Below are 19,177 nucleotides of genomic sequence, written 5' to 3'. Positions count from 1 at the left end.
TGGTACATGACAGGTGCCTTAATAGCTAGAAAGAAAAAAGGAAGAAAGGGAAATAGAAAAACAAATGAGGCTGAATGGGAGTTGAAGAGACGGAAAAGAGGGTGCAAACACCAAATAGGTCCTTAAAACACGGAGACAAGGTATGAGAAAAGAAGAAGCAAGGGAGACCAGATTAAACCAAGCAAACCGAGGAAACGTAGCTCTAGCGTATGTGTGGTGTTTTGTTGACTATCAAAGAATCAGAGAAACGAGGTCCCTTCAATGTCATCCTGTCTAACCCTGGACCACATACTACCCCAGTGGTCACCCTTGCTCTGCTGGAATGTTCTGCTATAGCAGCCAGCGTTCACTTATTCCTTGGGTATTAACTTCACTTCCAACTTCTTCCAGGCCAGTACGGGCTCTAGAGTCTTCTGTAACAGCAGAACACCGGCTGCATCTTTCCAAGGCTGGCCACTCAGGCTTGAGGAAGGTAGCGAGAGAAATTAATGATGTCTCCAAGGCTTCAACAACGTGCTTCAGAGGATAGGAGCACAGTTGTGAGCAAGTAGATCCTTCTTTATTTGCCCCTTTGCTCTGCCCATTTTCTCTTTATTCAGAACCATGAGATGGAGCGCATAGCGCCTAATCTCCCCAGCTTGCTATCCTTGGCTCTTTCCTCTTTTCCAGTTCAGTGTGAGCTTCATCCTGAAACACAGCAAAACAGAATATGCACCTTGGGGTGCAAGGTGAGACGCAAGTTCTTTAAAAGGTTTCATTCAGAATAAAAGCTAAACAAGAGACATGCCACTGATACCAAGAAAAGTGTTAGAAAGCTACCAACCCTCTCACCTTAGAGACGAGGAACCTGAGACTTCGGACGACCACGAATTCTATGGCACATCTGTCGTCAGCAAGCAGGGGTGTCAACGGCAGTGACACCTGGCATTGATTCCAAGACTCGTGGTAGCAGGGGGAATGCTATTTATTGTACATAGTGACTCACAAATCTAGGTTATGTGAACTATAAAAAGCCTGACTCAGAACCCCAGAGAGCAAGGAGGTGATACTACTTGAAATATAGGCCGTAGATTGCGGTATGAGGGTGTTTGTAGGATCATCTTTCAAGGCTACATGATCCAGGCAGCGCTGAATATAGCCATAGGTCCACTGATGAATAGGTGTCAGGAACTTTATAACATTAACTGCGATAACTTGTGATGGTGATCAGCATATATACTTCAGGGCGTTCTTGGGGAGAGGGAGGGAGAATCGGGGCATAGCTGAGGTGGAGGTTGTGAGGCGATGAGCCTGTGATGCAAGTGAGCCTGGGGGCGGCCAGAGAGGGCAGGAGAAGCCAGGGCCCCAGACCCACCAGCAACCCAGGGCCAAGTCTCTGTCAATCTCTGCTATCTCTTTGTCCCACTGGAAGGTCAGGGAGAAAAGTTATAAACGTTTCCATGCCCAACTTCAACATCTCCCCCAAAATGTTAAAGCAAGTCTACCTTCAGGACATTTGAATGATTTCAACCCCTCCTGCCTTGCCTCCAATTTCCCCAACCTCTGTCAATAACTGACGTTCCTTTAGACACTGAGAGCTAAAATGACCTAAAATGCAAATGCTTGGATGAGGTAATGTTTAATCAGTGAAATAAAAAATAGAACCAATCCATCAAAAGGCAAAGCCTGACTTGTGATCTTTTCCTGTTTTGACGGAGGAGTCTGCAAACACTAGGAGGATACTGGTTACCTCACGTACTGGGGAGAAGAAATCAGTTTTGAAAGAGAGAGAGCTGAAGACACAGAAAGAACATTTCAACGACAGCCAACACAGCAGGGGTGTGGAGGGAGGCTTAGTATCAAGTGTATTTTAATCTCAGCTAGGAAAATGGAGTTTTATCCTCAAATGATTTAGGGAGATTTTTGTGGGGATGTTTTGGACATGTTATGGGGATTTTTATTGTTTGCTGCTTCTGTCGTTTTTAACATCACTTGCTTCCTATAAAGAGAAATTTTTCCTTCAGGGGATTCTATCCCTGTAACTATATTGACTTAATTCTGAAGCGCCAATGCAATTAAAAGACGGTTCTAATTAATAGGCAATAGAATGGTTGTATGTGAAAGATTTAAGCAGTTTATGCTTGATGCACTAAACGAATCCGAACAGAGTCGCAAAAGGCATCGGAGCTCCATTAGAATTTATCAGCTGAGATGCCTGGAATATTTTTCACACTGGGTAGCCACACTGCTCCCTGCATTTGAGATTGCACTGAGAGGAAAAATAAGGTCGACATATTTTTCTGTACCGGTGGCAGTAAAACGGCTTCTCATTTCAGCTGAGAAGTGCCAACCACCAGAGCAAAAGTACCTTTACTGCAGGAATGCTGCTTCTGACCCGCCAAAGAGAAACCTGATAGCATCACTGTGTGTGCTTTTCTAACAGGCAGCTGGACTGAGTGGGTCAGGCTCCGGGCTTTGGGGTCAGACTGCCTGCTTTCCAATCTGGCGCTGGCCACTAACAAGATGTAGAAGCCTGGGTGGGTAACTTGCTCTCTCTGCTTCAATGTCCTCATATAGAGGAGAATAGGATAAGAACAACCTTTCTTCTTAGGGCGGTTGTGAATTACATAAGTTAATTGACATAAAGCACCCGCAATGATGTCTTACAGTGCCGTGAGCACTTGATGAATTTTGCATTATCTAAGTCTGTCGTCACAAATCCGTGATGGTCTTGTAAAGAAGCTGCATGACTAAGCATATTTCATAGGATTATATTTTGTCCCGTGGATCTTATAATGCGTGGTCAGGTATGAAGGGAAAGAGGTTCTAAACTCTTATCTCCTAAATAAATAAAGTTCCCCAATGCAATGCTGTACAAAGCATTACAATTCCACTTTCTCTTCTGTTAATGCCCATGATTTCTGAGCACTTGAAAAAAGATGATCCCTGGTTACCCACAGAGGCTAAACACAGTAAATCTTAGATACTGTGTCATTATCACTTATTTACTTTTAAAAATAACGTCCTTGATAGTCTTACTCCTGCGTGCAGTCTGTATTTAAAATAGCAAGAAAAAGTATTATTCAGAAATGGAAGCATTTAATCCCCTACCTACCAGAGGCCATCTTAAAAAAGTAAAAATGGTACAGAGAATTTTGGTCTTTACATAAGTCTAAGACGAGAGGGTATAAAGTAAGGAGGTAAGAGGGCACCAATGGTAATTTTGCCAGTCTTGGGGCTGCCCAGCTTCTGAACTCTCTGCCTATGTTTCGAGAAGTCTCCCCTTATTTGGTGCAGTTGTGCCATTTTCGCAGCCATTGTACTGACATGAGTCCTAGGCATTACCAAGAGCCTGAATAGGACGGGTTGGATAGCGGCTCTGCTATCCAGGCAGTGGCGGCTGTCATTCCAGGGGCAGCTCCAGGCTCCAAGTTCTGTGGGGCAGGAAGTAAAGCTCGGGGGTACAGTCCCCAGTGGCAGTGGCCTCTCCACTGGAAGCCAATTGAAATGTCACCTTGGGCTCCATTCCTGGCTGCTTAAACTCTGAGCCTAGTTCTCTGGCCCTGGTCGAGATTTTGTAAGCTCCCCGATTATCTTTTTAGTAAATTTCTTTCCACCATACATCAGCCACTGTAAGTTTCTGTTGCTTACAGCTAGGAACTCTGGTGGACTGATAAAGTGGCCAGCGGGGTTTTTCTGAGCCAAACAGGCTCATAAACATTGATGAGTACGAATGGAAGTGAAATAACCTAAGCGGCTTTCCCTGGACCCTTCCTGATCGGGGCACACTGGAAATTGCACTGCTTTCTGAGTGCCAGGTATCGGGAAAGACATTGTCAGACTGGAACTTGATCCCAGTAGCACAAAGCTAGGATAACAGTGTGGGAAAACCTATCAGTTAAGGAAGGTTCTGAGGCTATATTCCTCCAGATCGCTGCTTCCAGGCTGGAATAACAGACCAACGGCAAGCTCCTTTTCCTTCAGTAATCCAACAGGATCCTTATGAAAGGGCTACCTTTCCTAGAGTAACTGTCCTCAGGGACTTCAGCATGGGGTAGCAGGTGAGATTAGGTTACATCTGAGATCCCTTCCCAATACAAGATGCTATTCAAGCTTGGGTGACCTAAGGTGAAAAATATTGTCTGACGTCCACTAGCAATAACTTTTCATCTTCAGTACCACCATCTAATGTGAAGGAGAGAGAATATTTGACATCACAGGTAAAATACCATGTGTATTCACCAATTTTTCTTACCTAAGTTTTCAAAATGGACTACATTCAACACCTAGTAGGAACTCAATCAATACTGCTCTGAATTGGACTGAATTATGTCCATGTGTCCATCCATCCAGAACATTTTTTCCAATTTTTCAGCTTATCACCCTTACTGGTTCCCTGACTCTGTGTTCACCTTCTCCCTGACCCTAAATTCATAGGCATTGCTGTAATCACTGTGTCTTCTTGGTCTATCCCCTACAGACAAGCGCATCTCAGCTTCAGCCTGACCCTGATCACCAACTTTCTTTACCAACTTTTTTTTCTTCCTTTTTGTCCATCTAGTCCAAAAACCCACTAGTCTCCCTCTGCCCAAGTTCCATTCTCAGAGTAGAGGCTCAGAAGATATTTGTTGAATAAAAGAATAATTCACTATCTCATAATGACTTTTTTTAACACTCATTGGCTTAAAAAAAAAGTTTATCATTTTCTGATATTTCCTGATGTTAATGAGCACATATTTTAAACTCTTCTTGAAAAGAAAAAAAAACTGATTTAAGATCTTTCCAACATCACTTACATTTGTACTTATTTTTATTTGGGGTCAAAGAACATACCTAGAAATAAGACTTAAAAGGCTATCTGTGGTAAACGTTCTATAAACTTTGAAAATGATAGCTCATTTTCAATGCTATCGTTCATAGCTTATCATATTCCTAAAATTATGTAATATAACAGTGAGAATTAGCATTGCTCTAGGCAAAGCTTGCAAATAAATGCCTCTTTTCATAACACTAAATAAATGTAGAAGACTCTGCCCTCTTTATTTAACAAACCAGGGCCACTTTGACCTTACATGAAAAGGTACTGGTATTATGCAATTAAGTAGGGACTTTTCCAATTTGCACTTGAATACTGGAAGTACTAGTTAAGTGAGGTATAAGTCTCTCATTTTAAACATTCCATCACAAAACTTAGGTAAAGCTGCCTCAATTTTCCTCACAACTGCCCAGCAGTTTTTAGCCTTTAAAAATTTTAGCCACTAAAAAAAGCATTTCTATTAATTTTTATCTTTCTTCCTTCAAATATTAATGAATAGATCCAGTGATAATTAGCAATTTTCCCTAATTGCAGAAAATTGGCACTTCACAAATAGCAAACTCTGATATCTAGTATTGTGCCAGTTTTCCTATTAATTTGGAAATTCAGCAATTATCACCAGAACTATGTAGGTTAAAGTGTGTCGGATTCTGGATAAACAACTTAAAATACCCAGCAATACATGGCTCAGTGTCAAGGAAAGTTCAATATCGACATTTAAAGAAAAAAAAAGATTAGTGACCACCCCTGCTATCACAGCTCTGTGGGAAGGCTTTCCAAGTTTGTTTTCTTTCAGCCCAGCCCCTCAGATGACATCAGTGGCAGAACCTGGACAGCTTGCCTCATCGTCATTTGGAAGAAAACTGCAACAAAAATGTAAATTCTCAAATTGGAAAGCAGCATATACAAAAGTGCTGTATCAGGTCTCCAATGGACATTGTTATTAATTTTCTTTTCCAGAAACAGAAATTCTCCAAGACCTTCGTTGGGTGAGAAATAACGGACACACTCATGCACTTAATTCCTAACATGTAAATATTTTTACGGAATGCAAACCAATCTTTATACGAACTGTGTTCTTGAGGTTCACCTTGCTGTTAAGAAGTCAGGTGTTGTAGAAGTGCAGTATATCTCAGTTCACTTTGGAATAGCTTGTTTCATGCTGGCCTCTCACAAGCCCCTAATTAACTCTGGTTAACACTAGGAGTCAGCAGATAGACTCTTACTTTTTCATCTTAATGTGTGTTAGGATTACTCTCAGCACAATGTCACTTAGTTTTATCTAGAACAGATCCTCGTAAGTTCAACAGCTGAAGGCAAATGCTTGACTAGGCTTCCCAGCTTTCAGCAGTCTTTCCTGAACTCAGCAATTCTGAGACCAAAATTTAGGCTGCATTTGCATGTCATAAAAATAACTGGTTTTTCTGAAATGTAGAAAATTCAGTCAACTGAATCAATCCTCAGGAAGCCAAATCATTTTGACAGATATTTTTTCATTAAATTGATAGTGTTATGTGTGTTACTCAACCTCCTCAAAAAGGGAAAACAAGGTCAGGCAACGAGGGTGGTCAGATTTCTGTTAACGTGATAAATAAAACTACGGTTTCCAAAAATGCCATTCAGAAATTAAGAATGTATTAAAAAGCAAACTATGTTGAAAAACATCGCAATTGATTTTCCACCTTCAGGGAGGGAAGACAAGAGAGGAAATGGACTAAAATTCCAACAAAAAAGATTTAACACACATTACTATATATAAGCTAGATAACCAACAAGGACCTATGTATAGCACAGGGAACTCTACTCAATATCCCGTGATAACCTATATGAGAAAAGAATCTAAAAAAGAATGAATATATGTGTATGTGTAACTGAATCACTTTGCTGTGATTGAAACTAACACAACACTGTAAATCAACTATACTCTAATAAAGTTAAAATATAGAAAAAAGAGATTTAAGTCGAACCAAAACAAAATCTTCCAGTCTTTGGGGGTTAGGAAATGATGAAATGTATTAGAGAGCATGAGATAATAGGAGACGTTCTTTCCTGTGATACTGTTTCCAGTCCACCAGAATTTCGACGTGAGGGAGATTATTTCCTGTATCACACCCTATGAAGAAAAGAAAATCACAGTGGTTCTGCATTTTCCCTCAGGCCAAGTCCAGACCTTGACACACCGTAACCCATTCACCCCTGCCTCCTGCAGTTCCTCGTGCCCCCTCCACTCTTGCTCCCTACTCCACCGCCCCCAGACATCATAGCTATCCCTATTCATTGCACCTTTGGTCAAGACAGCCCTCTCCCGTTTACTCTACTTAGGCAAATCCTGCCATGCTTTCAATCTGTCAGCTCAAATTATGCAGAATATATCAAGCAATGCTTCCTTCAGTGGGACAGTCCAGTTGAACATATTTCCTCTATGTATCTGAGTCCTACCTGAATCCATTTAAATCCCACCTCTTCCTTGAAACTTTTCCTAAAAACTGCAGGTAATGTTGGCCTCTCCTTACTGCGAGTCTTGTAATACCACAGGCATTGTACTAGATACTTACTTTGGCACATGAATTTTGTGTTAGAACTTTATTAGTTCACTAACTAGTTCCATTTTCTAATTATTTTTAGGACATGAGACATGTGTCCCTAATCAGATGACAGCATCCTTCCTTGAGAGCAGGAACAAATCTCACCTTTCTTGTGTCATCCACAAAGTCTAACAAGTACTTGACAGAAGAGGTTAATGGTTTAGAGAAAGGCTCTGGGGTTGGACCAGAGGTCATTCTAGTCCTTTGTCACTGACCAACCAGCTTATGTTGTACAAATTGCTAAGTTCTTACTAAGTAAGTAGCATTTGTAAAAGCGGTAATAATTTCCACCTCATTTATTTGTTAAGAGGATTAGATAAAATAATCTATAGGAATTCCTAAATGCTGTGGAATATGGGGTATAATAGGAAGCTGGATCATAGTCTATGTCTTATATTATAACTTACATTTGTACTATAAATATTTTTGGCCTTATCTGAAAGCAGAGGACTCACTCCAAAGCCTATTTTACTTCTAAAATAAAATACCAGAAACTCTGTTTTATCCTTTAAAATAAACACTTGACTCTGGTCTTTCCCTGTGAACCGCCTTCCCCCTCCTTCAACCTCTGTTTTTCCTTCACCTATAGGGTGTCAAATCACCATGGTTTTTCTGGAGTAATGGGGAGTGTCAACACCATTAACCAGCTTGATCTAACTATACTCAACAAGTAGAGAATTCATATTTTCTCAAGAAAACCTGACACATTTACAAAACTTGATTACCACTAAGATTATAAGGCAATATTCAAAATTTTCAAAGGTTAATACTCCAATCACATATTCTGATCACAATTCTAAAAAATCAATAACAAAAAGAAATTTTAAAGCACCATACATTTGGAAATTTTTATAAAACACTATTAAATAACCCATGGTCAAAGAAGAAATAAAAATGGAAATATAAATGAAATTATAATAATTAAACTATAATTTTATAACTGAAAGATAACTTTGGATATAATAAGTTTATCAAAAGTTGTGCCATATAGTAAAAACAGTATCTACAGGAAAATTTAGTTAAAAAATGTTTACATTAGAAAAAAGCTAAAAACTAATGTTTCCAATTAAAAAATTTTTAAGTATAATGAAAGATAAATTAAAAAGAAAAAAAGATAAAGTTAAAAATATTGGGTTTCCCTGGTGGCGCAGTGGTTAAGAATCTGCCTGCCAAGGCAGGGGACACGGGTTCAAGCCCTGGTCCAGGAAGATTGCACACGCTGCAGAGCAACTAAGCCCGCGAGCCACAACTACTGAGCCTGTGTGCCACAACTACTGAAGCCCGCGCACCTAGAGACCATGCTCCACAGCAAGAGAAGCCACCGCAATAAGAAGCCCACGCACCGCAACAAAGAATAGCCCCCGCTCACCACAACTAGAGAAAGCCTGCATGCAGCAATGAAGACCCAATGCAGCCAAAAATAAAAATAAACAAAATAAGTAAATTATAAAAAAAAGAATCAATAGGCTAATTGTTAACACCGACAACCAATGTTTAAAAAACAAGTAATAGAAGTATTAATCAGTGAATATAAAAATAAAAAGATTCAATACAGAAGGTCAACCAAAGCAATTTTTTAAAAGGCTAATAAAGTAAAAAATCTTTACTATGCTGTCGAAGGGAAAAAAAAGAAAAAATACTAATAAACAAAATTAGGGATAAAAGGGTATAGATACAACAGGAATTACAAAGATACTAATACATAAGAGAAAATTCTGAGTTTTTTTGCCAGTAAATTTGAAGCTTTTTGTGAAATGAACAAAATCCTAGTGAGATATAATGTATAACTGATTTAGGAAGAATGAGAAAGGTTGAAAAGTCCTATAGCTATTAAAGAAGTTGAAATAGATGTTTTCACAGGTTAATTCCACCAAAGTTTAAAGGTGAATATCTCTTATGTTATGCTTGCTCTCCCAGAAGATAAAAAAGGGGGGATGCCTTCCAGTCCATTAATGAGGTTAGTGTAACCTTAATATCAGTATGAGAAATGCAAATTACCTGCCAGATGCACTCACCATTCCGATAATTTATGTGAGGTAAATCTTTATCTGGCATCACAGGACAGTATGCTATTTAAAAATCAACAAGTAAGAGTATAACAATACTATTTAAAATTATGGGCATACCACCGATGAAGCTAACAACAGACACAAAAAATTATCACCTCTGGGGAGTAAGAATAGAGTTGGTGGGTGGGAGAACTTCTTCAGAAGCACTTTTGAACTGTTTGACCTATAATCAAATGATAAATTAAAATGTGTGTTTTATCAAAAACAGAAGAAGAGGATGTAGGGATAAGAAGTAAAGATAGCAATTGGAGTATAACATATTTCCAGGAACAGGAACAGGTTAACGAGTGTCTGAAAGTTTAGATCTTATTCTCTTCTTCCATTACCAGGCTGCCTTCTTCACGATTGGCTGGGACAGTGTTGCCATGGAACCAGGGCTTGTAGAGTCACAGCATCACGTTTGTCACTGTTCAGACGTATCACTTTTTTTCAAAATAGGTATCAAGGCTTTGCCATAAATTAAGTTACCTCCTTTCCCTGTTTTGTTTTGTGGTTCTTGAATCACTAGAATTATTTGGATTAATGCACGTTTCCTCATTTGCTTCTATAATAAAAAATATAAATGAACTGATATGTGTAAAGTACCTAAAACATGGTAGACATCTAATAAATATAAATTTTCTTTTCTCTGCTTGGGTTTCTGGACCCACTCATTACTTCTCATTGGAAAATTTAAGGGGGGAGATAGGATCAAATCGTATTTTGTAGACTTCAATTAAGCACTGCCATTTTCTTAAAACTGATGTCCTTTTATTACTAGAGCACATAACTGCTATTTGTTATTCCAGCATTTTCATGAATACATAAGCACTCCTTGTCACTTGTATATCCTTAAAGAACTAGTATGTTGGCATTATTTTAAGAAAAGATTCTCGAAAACACATTCAGTAGTTTTTGTGGAGCATTTAAGTGGATACAAAGATTGAGGAGTACCCAAATAGTTACCATCTACCAAGGATCAAAGTTACATCATCATATCAGGACAACTTGAGAAAATAAGGGATGGGAAAACAGAGTTCTTGAATAATTTTGTTTGTTTGCTCTCATTGCATGCAGTGAAAAACAAATCCTCTTGTGATCCAAACATTAATAAAACATGTCTTCAGTACGTATATAGCTGAAAATATTAAGTTTTTGTAGCTATTTTCTTAGCTACATAGACGTCTTATTCTTAGCAATGACAGCTAACAACACTTTCTCTTTTGTAGGGGATAAGTTAAATCCAAAAGGGTCCTGGGACACAAACGATCCCTGCAAATATTTCCTGATGTCGGAAAGACACTTCTCTTGCCCATTTATCCTTGTAGTAGCAAAGTGATATTAAGTTCCTTAGTTTGACTGGAAAAGAAAATCACCAAAGTAGGGCTCAGTCAAGGGAAAAAAATCATTGTATGTTCAAATAAAATACTGCGGTTCAAAACGAAACAGCAAATGTTGGCGCCAGTACCCGTCAGGTCAGATGAACAAGAGCTGCAGGTGAAGAGTGATACTGTCCTTTCTTGCTAAGATTTTGCTATTGCAGAAGATTTGGAGGTGGGATATTAAATTATTTCCTCTACTTTATGACCACTGCATAGTATTCTAGAGCCTCCTATGTGAAGAAAGCTCATGAAAATAAAATATAGAGAAAGAGGCGGAAATGCTGAAGCCCTTCATTGAGGTTCTTTAGACAAGTGACCACAGAAGAGATCCCACAGTATCTAGAGTTCAGTGCTGCCTTAAGGTTCAATGAATGAAGACGTAAAGACAAAAATCCTCATGCCTTCCATTACTGAAGTATTAGCTAATAAGTGAACAAAGACATCAGGATACTTGGCTGAATTTCCCTCATTTCTTCAGGATTTCTGGAATCATACAGATGTCGAAATAACCCCTTTGAATCAAATGTATTCTACTCTATGGTAAATGAACTTCTGCTTCAGAAGTTCACTTGAAAGAAATTTGATGAAAGGCTTGACGTCTTGGTCATCTGCAGTTTTCCTCAGTTTACGCACACTGGGCTCTGGATAGGAAAGAAGGACTTTCACAGAGCATGAATCGAGCATCTATACTGTTTTTCACACCCACCTCAAATCTGAACCCTTTGAAAAATAGGGGTGTAAACTAACTTTGTGAAAAAACTGGTCTCAGTAGTCCATAACCTAAAACACATTGTACTACAGGGGTTTAATCTAACTTTGTGAAAAAACTGGTCTTGGCAGTCCATACCCTAAAACACATTGTACTACAGGGAAATAATATCCTGAGGATTTTTTTTTTTTAAAGGAAACACACTCCCCAGAAGCATTAGCATTATTCTTGGTTTCCTTCCACGTCAGGTGTCACACTTTATAACGTGGGATACCTCTGCTTACACAGATCTATTTCAATCAAGTTGTTAAAATTCAGATTGTGAACCCCACTGGTTACTAGCTTATGGAGTTTTTATATTTATGTATTCCTCTACAAAAAAAGCTTTATTTGTGGATGGAGTGAGTACTGCCTATTTGTAAAGTCCCAAATGGGTCTTCTTGTGCCAAAGCCTATTATCCTACCATTATAATTCCATGTTTTTGAGTCCTGAAAACTTTTTGTATTCAGAAGTTCCCTATTATACTTGTATGCACAGCTCTTCAAGCTTATGTTTCTAAAATTGCAGTAGATCTACCACCTGGCACATGCAGAATTGTGTCAAGGGAATGAGAAACTATATAATAAATATGACATCTCCTCCTGGAAAATAAATTTCACTTGAAAATTTTGATGCAGAAAGTGAAGTGATTTAAATGAAAATTTAAACACATTTTCTATTTAAATATATATATATATATATTTATATTGTTGAGGAGAATGCTAAGTGTGTGTAAATTGTTAGGCTGAAACCCAAAACTTCAAATAATTTCAAGGATATGGAGTTCGTGCTAGTGATTTTCATTTGTTTGTTTCAAATGGCACAAAGTACCCAGGTGGCTTAAACACACACACACAAAATATTTGCTTAGATAAATGAAAAGTCCAGGAACGGGACTGGCTTTAGATACAGCTTGTCCAGAGACTCAAAAGATGTCTCCTAGACTTTGTTTTTCTTCATCCTCTCTCAGAATCTTCCCTCCTCCGTACTGACTGTATTCTTATAACCAAAAGATGAGTGCCAAAGCTTCATATTTTATATCTTCCCTGTCTTTAATCTCAGGGGGGAAAAAGCAAGAGTCTCTTTCCTAGAAATCTCAGGAGAAAAGAAACCTTGAATCTCACTGACTCCGGTTGGGTCACTGAATGAATCATGGTGGCCAGCTATAGAATTAGCCAAATGTCACACGCACCCTGGAACTTCAACAGAAGTCTATAAATTGAGAGTGGAAGAATCCCCTCCCCACTAGGTAAATTGTGGGATGTTTCCCAGAATAAAAGTGAATCATGCCAGGTGGCATGTTTTACACACACACACACGCATTGCTGTCGCCCTACCTCACCTCATACACACACACAACACCTTCCCAGGTTTAGTTCCGTATCTTAAGGGTATGCTGGTGGAAAGGAATCTGAGACACACTGCTTTAACTTATCCACCAGCACTTTAGCAGAGATTAACAGCTGGTGGAATCCAGCAACGCTCACTGGCGATAGGATAGAAGTACCCAGATCAGAGGCTTCCGATGCACTGACAGCAGGTGCACCAAAGATCCTTAGCTCCTGAGTTCCTTTAGTGCTTTTCTCACCTAATGACTTGCTGATGGGAGATAAACCTAGCTGACTTAGTCAGCGTAGGCAGAGCTGGCGGAGTGTTTGCAGGACAAGGCCTTTTTGAACTCATCTTCAAGGTTGGCCAAGATAGTTGCCAACAGTATAATGAACCATAATAATGACACTGCAGAGAGCTGTAAAGTGCAGGATGATCAATGCTGAGCTCACGAAGTATCTGATCCTCTAGGCAAACCACACAACTGGGAAATTCCTTGTTAATGGATGAACTTTGTTTCTCTCCAAATTTCAACAGCAAGGGGTTTTGTTTCACGTGCTATAGCACTGCACTATATTTTCCCATACTCCTTTTTCCCCAAAAGCAGATATCTTGCTCTGCCTCAAGAGATTACATTGAGTTTATTATGAAATTTATTTTCATGTAACTACTTGTTAAATATACATGAGGTAGTGGATTTTGCTAGAGAGAATCCAGATTTTGTTTAAGGTGGAAATGTGCCCAGAAAAATAAACCCTCCATATTCCAACCTTGATCACAGATAAGGGTGACCTTGGGACATATTTCTGACCATCGAGATATAAGCAGAAAGCTTCTGTGGATTTCCTTCCCACATCAGTGACTTCCTGACACACAGACATGAAGGTTGAGCTGAAGTAGCCATTCTGTGACCATGTGGTGACACACATGAGGGTAAAACCGTGTGTCAAGCAAAGTACAAAGGAGGAAAGAGCCTGGAACAGTGATAGAATGTGCTGTACCACCCTGGGTCTAGGCTTAGTTGTTAGATGAAAACCTTAACGTATGTTGTATGAAGCCGCTATAATTGACTTTCCTTCTGTTGCAGGCAGCCAAACATGTTCTTAATCAGTAAAGGCTGCTTTTCAAAATTCTGCAAAATCTATTGATTTCTCACAACCATGGCAGAAAATTAGCTCAAAATAATTCATTCCACTGGAAGTTCAGCCAGTATAATTTCTCCCCATTTTCTTTTTTTCATTTAATTGATTTTATTGTAACTGGATCAGGTCTGAGATGAGGGAAATGGAAATAGCCTTGTTATAAAGAATCAAACATTATAATGGTTCTAACTGAAATTAAGCTTTTCTTATAGGAGAATTATAAATATATGAGCATTACAAGAGCTGACTATACACTTTCAAGTTCATATTCTCTGCCAACAGATTTGATCTTTCACCCTCATGTAATCCAGATAAAAGGAATCACTTGTCCCATATCAGGCATAATGGGAAATCGCACAATCCCGAGAATATGGGGGCAAGGAGTGCCCCTCTTTGACCAACTAGCAGGTCGAAGGTGACCTACTTCATCTCTCCTATGAAAAAATGTGCTTCACCATGACATGGAAATCAGACTTGATTTTAGACCACATAGTAGGGCTTTCCTCTTGATGTGAAACTAATAACAAGAGCAGCTGTGTTTTTTTGTTTTCTTTTTATTCTCAAACTGATTGTTAATGAGAAAAACCGCGGAGCAGCTAACAATGCAGCTCAAATCTTTAGTCCTCTCTTTCCCACTCAAGCACTGAAATACGACACTCCTTTCATAATATTCTGGCCACCACATCCTCTCTTTTCTTTTCGGCTTCAGAGTCCTTTCCAAAAGGAAACATGCTGCCCGGCATTCTATACTACTCCTAATTTCCAGGTGGAAAAATGAGACAGATGAAGTGACATCTAAAAACACCGGGGATTATATTTTTAAAAACAAGACAGTAATTCAGATCTTCTTGCTTTAATTCTTCTCTGTGTTACCATGCCAAAATATTTATCAAAGTTCAAGAGATTACTGATATGCAGTAATGACCAATGACTACACGTTAATGGAGCTATTCATAATCAACTCATTAGTGAAGTAACTGGAAAAGAAGTTTAAATACAAAGAGTGATTTTCACTATTCTGTTTATACAGTATTGAAACAACCATAACTTCAAACACCCATAAAAGTGCAAAACTCTAAGTAACATTAAACAATAATTGATAACTCTGAAATACTGCAACATCCTGAAGTATCTTCCAGATGACCAAAAACAGATGAAATTTTGTTCAGTATAACTTCAGTTTTTTTACACAGAACTATGTATTTTAAAAACTGTAATCCATGTAAGGTATACACAAAACCCTGAACTGACTAGATTGTTCAATCAATAATACTCCACACTGCTTTGTTGTTATGGACAAATGAGCTTATAATTCAATGAAACCCATTTAAGAAATTCTAATCTATAGAATGACATGTTCAAATTGTTTGTTTTATTAACAAAAACCTCCTATTCCTTTGTCAGATGTTTAATTCCTCTAAATATCATCTTTAAAAGGCCTGACTTGATTGTTGTCAAAATAAACCACAGGTCAAGTGCAACCCTCCAGTATCCAGCCTATGGGCTCTTCATGAGTTTTGGTTCCGTGTAAGCCACACAATGACCTTCCCATGAGTTTTCCATTGGAGATTTCACAGTCTAATTTTAACGGTCTCCACAAAGTATCCCTCCCTTCTCTAGGCTTTGGGTAGAATGTCAAATTAATAACGGCATGTGGGTGCTTCCTTCGGCACATATACTAAATTGGAATGATACAAAGAAGATTAGCATGGCCCCTGTGCAGGGATGACACGCAAATTCGTGAAGCGTTCCATATTTTTAAGCTGGGATGAAGTGAGAGAGTGGCATGGACATATATACACTACCATATGTAAAACAGATAGCTAGTGGGAAGCAGCCTCATAGCACAGGGAGATCAGCTCGGTGCTTTGTGTCCATCTAGAGGGGTGGGATAGGGAGGGTGGGAGGGAGACGCAAGAGAGAGGAGATATGGGGATATGTATACGTATAGCTGATTCACTTTGTTATACAGCAGAAACTAACACACCATTGTAAAGCAATTATACTCCAATAAAGATGCTAAAAAAATAAACAACAAAATAAATAAACACTGATATAAGGGGAAAAAATGGCAGGTGGTGTTCCTTAGCATAGCCTGCCAAAATGTGATAATTTCCTTGGAAGAAAAGCCATGGGCTGCAATCATGCATCTGAGTTGACAGACATTCAGATGGATCCTATATAAAAAGAAAAGGTTGGTGTCTTCTGGAATATGAATGTCCACTTTTAATAAATTCAAACAGATCCCAACGTAAACATCTTCAAACTTGATGGGTTTTACGTGACTCATCATTTCACAGATTCTTGGCACCAAATTTCTGGATATTATATAACCCAACCCACCGCAGTCGGGAGGAAACACCTTGAAGGGATACCCCTGGTATGAAATATGGGGGTTTTGGTAAAATCCTCTATAGGAATAATCATCAATTAGAGGATAACTTGTGAAAAACTCCTCTGAGTGGTTTAAATTTAAAGATACTTCACTAAGTTGCCAGTATTGATGAAAACACCAGTGTCTGTCTTCGTGATGCACCATGCGTTGGGGCAAAACTCAGTTACCCACCTAAATGCCACAATTGTTTTCAAGGTCACATTATTGTATGTGTCTAAAAAATCTTGTATTATGTTGCCATAAAGGAGGTGTTCATCCTCTAAGGATAAAGCTAATATTTGTCTTCCGTTTCAGCCTACTGGCCTAATAAGAAAAATGTAAGAACCTCATGTCTCCACCAAGACTTCTTTTCACCCCGAGTAACTCTAATGGCCCGTCTGGCTTTCACATCTGAGGGGTGTGAGGTCACCGGGATGACAAGACATGCATTTTGATGAGAGCAGCTCCAATGCTCTCCAAGTGTGAAGCGGAAGACTTGTCTGTAAATGGGCTCATAGTCATAGAAGTACATACAGTTCACGCGTTCTAGCACATTGTAGTGGGGAAGACTGAGATACCACATCACCAGGAAACTCAGGAGCGACGGCAGCAGGAGGCTCCAGGGATCTCAGTGACATCCACCCGGAAGGGTGGTTCGGAGCTCTGGGGCCATTCACAGAAGCTCAGGAGCACGCGAGCCTCGGGTTCTTGATTTACTTCTTCTGAGTGAAAGACCTTCAGTTTCATCAACTGAACATTCCATAGCAAGTGGTAGTCAAAACTAATGCTTGAAATTTCTACTGAAAAACAAGACTCTCAGATTGGCCTAAAACCCTGCCATATACTGCTTACAAGATACATGCCTGTAGAATTTCAGATGAAACTAAAGCACTAGTTGAAGTCTTTTGTTTCCCGTATTCCATATGCTTTAATTAAACGATTTGCCGTGAACTCTCCAGCGCGCCGCACGCACCCTGCTCCAACGCGGGCAGAGGGCCGACCCTCCCCTCTCCCCATTTTCCAAGGCCATGTTAATACTGACATCTTGGACAAGTCACTTAACATTTCTGAAACTCACTTTCTCCACCTCTAAAGTGGTATTAACGTATCACCTATTCCCTAGGTTTGTTATGAGGATTAACTGAGATAATCTGTAAATATTTCCTGGTAAAATATAAGCACTAAAAAATGGAATCCATTATTATTAATTATTATTTAATTGTATAATCTTGACTGGAAAGAAACATATCAAAAGGCACATAGTAAACCCCTAATATGCATTTATGAATGAATGGTTAACAGTGGTTGTCTATTTGTTGGGAGTAAGAGAGTTGGTGATTCTTTTTTCTCTTCTTCTGCATTTTCTAAATTTTATTGAATAAACATATTTATTATTTTATAAGAACATTTGTTCACCTCTCCATCCACCCTAAATACCTAATAACCAAAATTATATATATTATATAATATTTACTATAATATATAATTTGATATAATAAATACATTTAATACATGTTTTAATACAGTTATTTCATATTTAATTGATAAAGTATAGATTTATAACATACCTGAGGCTTTATTTAAAAGACTAAGAGTGTTAGAATGAGGGGGAAGATGCAGTGATGCCTCTGTGAATACAAACACATATGCACGTATACATGCATAGACAGTCACAAATTATAACAATAAGCTATTTGAACAAGACACACCTAAACCATGGCATCAAGAGTTTAAAAATAAATATGTAGTCTATAAATAAAGCAAGGATAACAATATTATTATCTGACATATAAAATTCAAGGTGACAAGCATCAAACAGTAAGAATGCAAAGAGCTTGAATTATATTATTAATAATGTGGCCCATTTTTATATGGTAGAATACAGCAAATACGTAATTATTTTGCTGTGTTAGGAATTAAGAATTTCTGTGTACGAAAATAAGGGATCAAAATAAAATGACACAGAAAAAACTTGTAATGTTAAATCTGAATTGGAAATACTATTAAATCATGAACTTTTTCTTTAAAAAGTATGTATTCCCTAGTTCTGTCCACTTAAAATGCCTGAAGGCAATGACACCCCCAGGAGCAATGAGTGCTCCTATATGTAGACTGTGCTCCGTAAATACCAGGGTTCTTTGGATAAGTGGCTGATTACAAGTCTGAAGCATAACATTAGACTTGCCTGAGACATCTTGTTCCAGAACTCAAGGACACTATCACAGACTAATGGGGTTACAACCAGATGACACAGGAATCACATGAAGGAAGAATGGACACGTGAACGCCAAAGAGCGCAAAGTCTACAAATTATTAAATCTATGGAACAGAAAAGTTATGAGTTAAAAAAGGAAAAGAAAAGAAAAGAAGAATTTATAGTAGTACTTAATAAAGAGAAAGCCAAAATAAACTCAAATCCTGAAGATTATTGCAAATAACCATTACAACAAAGAAATCTAGCTAATGAAAGTGAAAGAGAAGATAGAATTTAAAAAATAATTCGACTTCTGGTTTCCAGTTCCATATGCAAGGAGCCTGGAAGTCACTCCATCATAGCAACAAGCAAAAAGCTGAACAGACTGAAAAATCAACAATTCCTCATGGATTCATAAGAGAGATTGAGGGCACAGGACAAATCCCCAGCACTGGAGAGACAGATGGCTGAGTATAGGGAGTCACATAGAGTCAGGAGCATAAACTGCCACAGGGACCAGTGCCAGGGTGGGAAAACCTCAACTATAATTAAAGAGCTGCTGGAAGCTCAGTGTGGACA

At 38.6% G+C, this 19,177-nt stretch overlaps 1 non-coding gene and 1 pseudogene across 1 annotated transcript; one reads left to right on the top strand and one right to left on the bottom strand.

Annotated features, from left to right (window-relative positions):
• Positions 1–330: 330 nt before the first annotated feature.
• The window catches only part of LOC112398159 (UDP-GalNAc:beta-1,3-N-acetylgalactosaminyltransferase 1-like), a 29,444-nt pseudogene continuing 10,597 nt past the window's right edge, over positions 331–19,177 (bottom strand).
• On the top strand, positions 15,688–15,790 carry LOC112398246 (U6 spliceosomal RNA). Its single transcript, XR_003002964.1, has one exon. It is a non-coding gene; the product is annotated as a U6 spliceosomal RNA (small nuclear RNA).

Source organism: Neophocaena asiaeorientalis, unplaced genomic scaffold, assembly GCF_003031525.2.
Source record: "Neophocaena asiaeorientalis asiaeorientalis breed wild unplaced genomic scaffold, Neophocaena_asiaeorientalis_V1.1 scaffold226, whole genome shotgun sequence".
NCBI lineage: Eukaryota > Metazoa > Chordata > Mammalia > Artiodactyla > Phocoenidae > Neophocaena > Neophocaena asiaeorientalis.
This window is presented reverse-complemented; position numbering and strand designations above follow the sequence as displayed.